Source organism: Acyrthosiphon pisum, chromosome A1, assembly GCF_005508785.2.
Source record: "Acyrthosiphon pisum isolate AL4f chromosome A1, pea_aphid_22Mar2018_4r6ur, whole genome shotgun sequence".
NCBI classification, from domain to species: Eukaryota; Metazoa; Arthropoda; class Insecta; order Hemiptera; family Aphididae; genus Acyrthosiphon; species Acyrthosiphon pisum.
The window spans coordinates 73,118,603-73,127,131 of record NC_042494.1 but is presented as its reverse complement, the minus strand read 5'-3'; the positions used below and the strand labels follow the sequence as shown (position 1 = coordinate 73,127,131).

Genomic DNA, 8,529 nt, shown 5'->3' with positions numbered 1-8,529 from the left:
CTATGGGAAATCATAATAGAGGTACCTACTCAAATTCAAAACTCTAATTAATTAATGGTTCTTTATATTCTTAATTTTAGTCTAGGAAAATTGAAAAACAGACGCCACATGATTCTATTAACTGAAATTAAGCTGATCCATTTATTCGAAGAAATCATACCAAATCATGAAAATTTTTTGGAAAACATAAATGAGCTAGAGATGGATATAAGCAGTGGGTCCGATGAAAACATAGAAGATAATAAGTTTTATCTTGTTTTATCCGTGGCTCACTACGAGGCCAATATATTTTGGATAAATACTATAGAAATAGAGCTTTGAAATTATTTCATTATTTTATTTTAATTAAACTAACGATTTTCAAAATATTTCTTTTAAAAAATATTGAGTAGTTAAAAAACAACATTTCTGGAGAACAATTATATTTTTAATGACAGCACACATTTTTAATTTCTTATTCAAAAGAAGAATTTTTTTAAGTACATCGGTCTAATAAAACTATTATGACTATAACTACTAGTTATAACATTATAATGAATAATGAGTTATAAGTAGGTATTTAAAGTTTAGAAGAGTGGAACAGTAGACCAACATAATATTGTAATGTACACCTGTGTGGCTGATGGCTATATAGTATATACCATCCCACTTCGCTCAAATTAACTTTTAAACTAATAAATTATGAACTACTCATCCAAAATTCAATTTTTATATGTACATCAAAGTAATCCAAAAGCGTATATATTGTAGTGGTTCACTTATTAGTTGTTATAATATCTAATGATAAGTTTAAGTTTATTTCATTTTTAATAAAATAATCTCAATACTACAATAAACTCACAAAAAATGTGGCTTTCTATTGGTGAATAAATTTTCGAAATCGGTTCAGTAATTCCTTGTTAATAGGGTTATCAACGTCAAATACTAACAATTCCTCTTTGTATAATAGTATAGATGTAGATATAGTATAGATTACGTACTTTCGATTGAGGTTATCCGTTTTTCTAAATCTTGTATATCGATTGTCGTGCTGTCGTCTGGTATCGTCGTCTTGATATTGTATTCTGTCTATAATTTACGTTATATGGCTCTATGCATGTGTACATAATATTATTGTAGATATATTAGTATAATAACCATAATATGTTATGTACGCTTTGTACTAAAATATATTAATAGTATGCTTTGCAATTTCTAAGGTTATATAATATTACCTCCATATACTTATCGGGCTATAGAACGATTGAGAACACTTAAAATTAAGGGGTATGAATACCGACCGTTTCTAAGGAGTTCAATATAGGCAATTTTCAGTGTTTGGAAAGAATGTCGTTCATGAACGCACGTTCACGCGTTCATGTTCATTTTTAGTGAACGATACGTGAACGTCACTCGTTTTATTAAAATAGAACGTGAACGTGAACGACGTTTATATTTTTAACGAACTTGATCGATTTTTAAGACGTTCAATTTATTTACCCTTTAATAAATATATTTATAAAATATATTAATTAATTATATTATATATAAGCCTAAATAGTATTTTTATTTTTGTCTTGAGTTTTATATGTTTATAGGCTATTATATTAAAGGCTCGGTCAAACAGAAAGCGGGCTGCCCGCGCGGGCACTGTAAAATAATACAAAGACCGCTTGACCGTCGCGGTCCGCGTACCCATAAACCATAGCGGACGAAAAGTCCGGGCACAAAAAGTCCGGAATGAAAAAAGTTGTAAAAAAATTCCGGATTCATTTTTTGATTGCCGGACAAAAAGTCACCCTCTGTTCGACTGAGCCTTTACAGCAGGTAAATGATTCACAAAAAAAATGTATAAAAAATAAATGAACGACCTAATGAACGCGTTCATTTTTTGAAAGAACGTGAACGTGAACGCGTTCGATTGAAAAAAACACGAACGTGAACGTGAACGAGTTCCTTTTTTTAAGGATTGAACGTGAATGTGAACGAGTTCATTTTTTTAGTGAACGTTCCGAACACTGGCAATTTTCTATTTGCACCGCGAGTCGTGTAAATGTGTGGGTAGTAAGTGGTCATTACTCATTAGTGTGAGACGTGAGTGACTGTGTATGAAATAAATAGCGGAACTCACCCGCATGTGCACGCACATGTCAGTTACCAGCATTTTACACACTAATTACAAATGTGAATTTTAGTGAAACACTGAAATTTAATTTCGTATTTCGAATTTCGATACGAAATACATAGCATACACAGCATTTTGATACACATCCTCCGCTCTTTACTTCACCAATATCGTAGTTCTCCACTTCTTATTGGCTGTCAATCATATACATACATATATAACATAGAACAAAATCAACCAATGAGAAGTGGAGAACTACGATATAGGCCGTATATGAAGAAGATGCGTGTCTACTGCGCAAAACTAGTACAACTGTGATGATACCTATATAATTTGTCATGCGTCAAACTCTGAAAGTCCAGACAATGTGATGAGATTACGATTTTCGAACGTCGATAAAACTATCCAGTAATTTATTTTAATACAGAATCCGTATATACGATTTGTACGTCTGACGATTATGTCGAATATGTGATAAACTGATTGCAGTTTCTTCTATATTTTTTTATTTAATTAAATATATAAATAATACATTATAATGAATTTCAGATTTAAAAATATTTATCTACATTTTTAAGTAATTATAAAGTGTTTGGTTTAACCTATATACTAAATAAGTGCGATTTAAATTGAGTAGGTATTAAAGAATGCAGTTTTTGGATTCAACGGCGATTTTGTGTTGTGTGTTCCAAATACTTTAGAAACAAGTTATAAATTCAAATCAAGTGAATAGTACCTAGATTAATTTTAATTAAGTTATATTTTGCACAAAATTTCACATTTCAGAGTCTTAATAGTTAATACACATATTAAAATGTATATTTCATACAAATGCACGCTTTCGTATTGTTTCCGGGTGACCGGTATTATCTATATTTTGCAGTAAAATATGTATAATATATCGATATCGTTTGAGTTGACTGAAAATTTGATTTGATACCGAAGACGTGACAACCATGATGAGCGTAGCCGTTTGGGGAGGGTCTATTCAAGTAAAAGTCTAAAACTACCGTTTGGGTGAGGATTTATTCTATTAAAACTACCGTTTGGAGCTTTGTGGGAATAAGGTTTAATAGGTTTATAAGTAAATCAATTATAAATTGTATAGTAATGTACATAATTCTTCATTGGTATAGGTAGATATAGTTATATTATTATATAGTAATTTACAATAGAAAAATAATAATTGAAATAACACGTCACATAATGTTATAATAAAGTTCACATCACAATATATCACATAGCTTGTACAGCATGTCTGATTAGACATCGTAATCTTGTTTTCAATAATAGTGATCATAATAATGATTAGCAACGATATCATCCGTATCTTGGTTTTTACCTCGAGCAGATAAAAATAATTCCACTCGCCCAAACGGAACAAATGATACTTGCCTATTAATTAAACGGACTATTAATTTTTTGGTGAAAATTATTACCTTAGCCCAAACGACCACCGCCCACCATGATATACGGACGGCAATTATATAATAGCCAATAATAGGTATACTTCAGTCTATACCGTAATAAACATAGGAATATTCAAATGTAAATTATTTACAATTTATACACATAATATACCTACAAACTATTAACTACTTACCTATAATATTATTAATTAAATGAAAAATAATTTAAAAAAGTTGTTGTTCTCTAATACGAGTAATACCAACTATAATACTAATACACCAATACTGTAATTTTACACAATTCGGCATTTTAGTTGCAAATTGTTCAAGTGTTTATATATTGATGTTGATGATTGATGAATAATTAAATTAAAATAACTCACATGCGTAAGTTGCGGATTTTGTAAGCGTCACCTACCAAAATACATATTAGGAAAATTAAATTAGGTAGTTATATTGAAACTTTTATAATTTATAACTGCTGCAGGTATTAATTATATAAATCCTTACGCATATATTATAATAATCTAAGGAAATAAAATTAAAAAAATTTTTTTTGACATCTTGTCACCTTGTATTAAATCAACAACAATAACAATTTGATAAAATAAAAAAATAAAACATTTAAAATTGCTATAAAAACAGCTTAAAATAATCTAAAATATTTTGAAAATTATATCATGTTCAGATAATTTATTGTAATATGGTTTTTTTTTTTAAATTTCTACGGACATTATTCTTTAAATTAATACTATGAAACAGAATAATGATGTCGCGTAAATATTAGTTTTACCATTTTTTTTTTTGTTAGTTTTTCCGTAGTATTAAATTTAATAATTTTTATTATTTTTTTATTTTATTAATATAAAGTAGGTACCAAATTTTTTTTCCCAACAAATTTCTACAAATATACCTACTAGATTTCGATTGGAATAATATAAATTAAATATACTTAGGTACGCGTCTGTAAATGTTAATGGTGGGCTTTTTTTAGTAGAATTTTTTATGATCGTCGATGTCTCGAATTTTACGTATAATCTCGAACTCGATTGAAATCATTTAGAAATAGTAACCATTGCAATATAGAACTCGATAACTGGGCTTTTTCGAAATTTGAACTGCTATCTGTTTCTATTGAGTTTTGACATAGGTACCCAGAATTCACAGCAGTATATAAAACTGGTAATATCATATATTATATAGGTAGTATTTGGTAATAATCAAAGAAAAACATGATATACAATGTTCTGTAGGTTATACCTAATTAGTAATTGTATTGATATACAGGCGGCGTGCCGAATGTAACTATAGGTATAATCCAACGCCGCGGTCGCGGCGCAGAGCTAAGTAAAAAAAGAAAGAAACTAGCGCGCGACGACGGTGTATATAATATATAACATGACGAAATATTAATCAATTATCAGTATTGTTGTATGTAGTATACCTACAGTATACCTAAGTATACCTACTATAGAACATAATATTATATAGTACATGCATCAGATTACACGACCATCGAACACTGCACATAATATAACGTTATAAACCTTTATATATATATAATAAGCAGCCCTGATGTAGGTATATAACATAAGATAAATGATATTGCCTATATTGTGTGATATTCGACGGGCGGCCGGAGATAAACTAAATTTCTCAATAAACGACTGGAAACTTTGGGCCGGTTTATATTTATCTGATATATGTGGTAAAAAAAAAAAAAAAAAATTCCTAAATTCGCCATCATCGTACGACAGTGAACAAGCAACATTACTTCCGCAGCTGCTCCGGTGGTGTGATCGACGTCGTCTCAACCACGCGGGGAAAATAATATTATTTAATTATTATAGTAATATAATATAATATAATATTTTATTAATAATTCTTTGTCAACGTCGATTTTCATGATTGATAGCCGTACACGATAATAATATATCGTGTAAGAACCTAACTACACACCATGATATACGGCAAGCGATGTCCACTGCAGTGTTCGCGAGAGCAAAACAATCATTTTCGTCGGATTTGGAGTAACGGCCACACGAGACGCGTGTGAAATATGAATTTGTCACCTATAAGCACAAGTTTCGTTTACCCAAGCAGTAAGTCATTTTTTGTTGTATTAAATACTGGTGAAATCGTAATTAAAAAAAATATAATATATTAGGACCTACAACTTAGACGTTCCGAATTACATTATTAAACAAGTTGTTTTAAAGTTTCTGATATATATAGGTATTAATTCAATTTTTTATTTATTTAGGTATTTTTTTTACGTCCGTTATTCTTTCGATCATCATATTCTGTCGATGGAAAGTAGGTATATAACAATGTGAAAAGAAAATATCAGCTATAAATTGGAGGTAAATTGACCGTTTCATTTTAAATGAACTGGTATATATTATTTAATACATTTGTATTTACTTAGGTATTTTTTTACGCCGGTTCACAAGAATTTTTTTGGGCATCGTATTCAGTCAACAGAAAATATGGAAAAATGGAAAACCAAATATCAGCTATAGATTGAACGTAAATTAACCGTTTCATTTTAAATGAACTGGTATATATTTAATACATTTTTATTTACTTAGGTATTTTTTTACGCCGGTTCACAAGAATTTTTTCGGTTATCGTATTCAGTCAACGGAAAATATGGAAAAATGCAAAAAGCAAATATCAGCTATTGATTGGAGGTAAATGAATCGTTTATAGTATTAAATGGACTGGTATAATAGATTTTAATTTATTTAGGTAATTTTTTTACGTCCGTTGTCAATAATTATTTTTTTTGGTCATCGTATTCAGACGACGGATTATATGGAATAATGCAAAAAGAAAATATCAGCTATTGGTTAGAGGTAAATATTAACCGTTATTACCGATTAATTTTATAAATGCGTACCTACTACACCACGCAAATAAGCATTAACAAACGATCAGATCGAATACGATGATGATATAATAAAGTTGTCAATTATTCTCAATAATGTGCTCCTGAAGACATCTGTTTCAAGAATAAATAATTGTTTTATTGTTAATAATTGTGTAATTACGAGAACTTAGGTTAAATTATTTATATATTTATAGCATAATATAACATGTAAACATACATAGGCGTGTGTCAAAACGTATAGATTGTGAAGCCATCAAAAAACTACTTAGATAGATATTATATAATAGGTATCAGAGATCACCAGTAAATATTTTTGGAGGGACACTTTATAGGAGTTGGACTTCGGGAAATTTTCTTGGGCCATGGTGCAATTTAATGTACATGTTTATCCAAAGAAATTCAAGGTAAAATTAAAAAAGGTGGGTAAGTGGATGTCGCTCTGCTGTACAGTAGGTTAGAAGTGGGTCACTGTATAATGGATGGTATTAAATTTGAATTCAATGATATAATATCCATGTATAAGAAAAACGATTCTGAGCGGAGACGGTATATCAGTCTATGTATTAGACATATATATATATATACTTATCTATGGTATTAAAAAAAAATTGACCTATAATAGGTACCCATAATAAATTCCAAATTAACCATATCATAATATCTATTAGGTACGTATAACGCGTTATACATCAACAAAAAACCGTGGTACTATCATAGATATATAATAGTATACTTTAGAAGTTTCAAGTACCCACGAATAATATTATACAATCACAACAAAATAACTAAAATAGTTATCCTAGGTTTTTAATATGTAATTTCGTCCAAATTTGTACTTAAAATGACTATAAAAATAAACTGTGTAAATGTATTTTTTAGATTTTTTGGTAACAGAATTAATTACTTACGTGGAATCTCGTTTTAAATTTTCAATTCTTAGATACAAAAATTGAACATTTCATAAATTTTTAACTACAAAATAATTTTTTTAATTAAAATTTGATCTTTAAATGCTGATAAAAAAAATTGTGCCTATGTATTTTTAATATTTTTCAACTGATATTGTAACAATATATCAGAAGCTTTGTATTAAATTTATATACTTTTTGGCCCGACAGATAAAACTTTATTGATATTTATAGAAAAAAAAAACTAAAAAAATTGAAAACTGAAAATGTCCGTAAACAGCTCAAAAAGAGTCAAAATATTTTCAAAATTCTATGGGAAATGCTAATTTAAATATTCAGTAAAATTTTCATGTATCTGCAGTTATTCGTCTTTGAATTACAACAAAATAAGGAAATCGCTACATGAGAAATCGAGTGAATAGCAAATGTTGTAAAAATATGAATTTCAAGCGCTCATAAAAATTTAATTTGAGTTCCTTATAGATATTTTTTGTTTGATAAAGGAAGATTTTCCTATAAGGAATCTTGTATTACATTTTAAAATCTTAGTTCTAAAAAGAAAATTTTTTACGAATTATAAGCTCAAAATAATTAGGTAATTTTCGTGATTTTTCCATATTTTGTTACTTTTTGAACTTTAAATGCTTATAAAAAAAAAACTGTGACTGACGATTTTTAATATTTTTCATCTGCCTTTGAACAATATACTAGGGAGCCTTCTATTAATTTTTCAAGCTTTTTTATCCAACAAATAAAATTTTATTGATATTTTTAGAAAAAAAAACTAAAAAAAAAAATGGAAAATGAAAATATCTCTAAACAGTTCAAAATAAATCAAAATATTTTGAAAATGTTATCGTGTATAGAAAATGGAAATATAAACAACCATTGAAAATTTCATGTATCTACAGTAATTTGTTTTAAAGTTACACCAAAAACCAAAATCGATTTTCTCGAAAACAGATTTTGCGTAAAAATTCCCGTTTTTCCTTAATTTTTCTTTTGTTTTACCTGGTGCTTTTGAAAACTACTGCGAAATTTAAATTTTGACCTCCCCAATGCACCAACGATATTCACTTTCTGATCGAACAAGATACTGAAGTTGAACATCGAAGCATTATTTCGACTACTTATCGTGTACACAGACACAAAAAAATAAATTAAAAAATTAAAAAATTAAAAAAAAAACACACATCATTGTAAAATCAATACATT

The 8,529-nt window shown here is 28.5% G+C and overlaps 1 long non-coding RNA gene across 1 annotated transcript; it reads left to right on the top strand.

Moving 5' to 3' along the window:
- Window positions 1-5,116: 5,116 nt before the first annotated feature.
- On the top strand, window positions 5,117-6,874 carry LOC107884372. The gene is made up of 5 exons (XR_001679867.2): window positions 5,117-5,615; window positions 5,777-5,876; window positions 5,942-6,042; window positions 6,105-6,206; window positions 6,265-6,874. It is a non-coding gene; the product is annotated as an uncharacterized LOC107884372 (long non-coding RNA).
- Window positions 6,875-8,529: the final 1,655 nt, after the last annotated feature.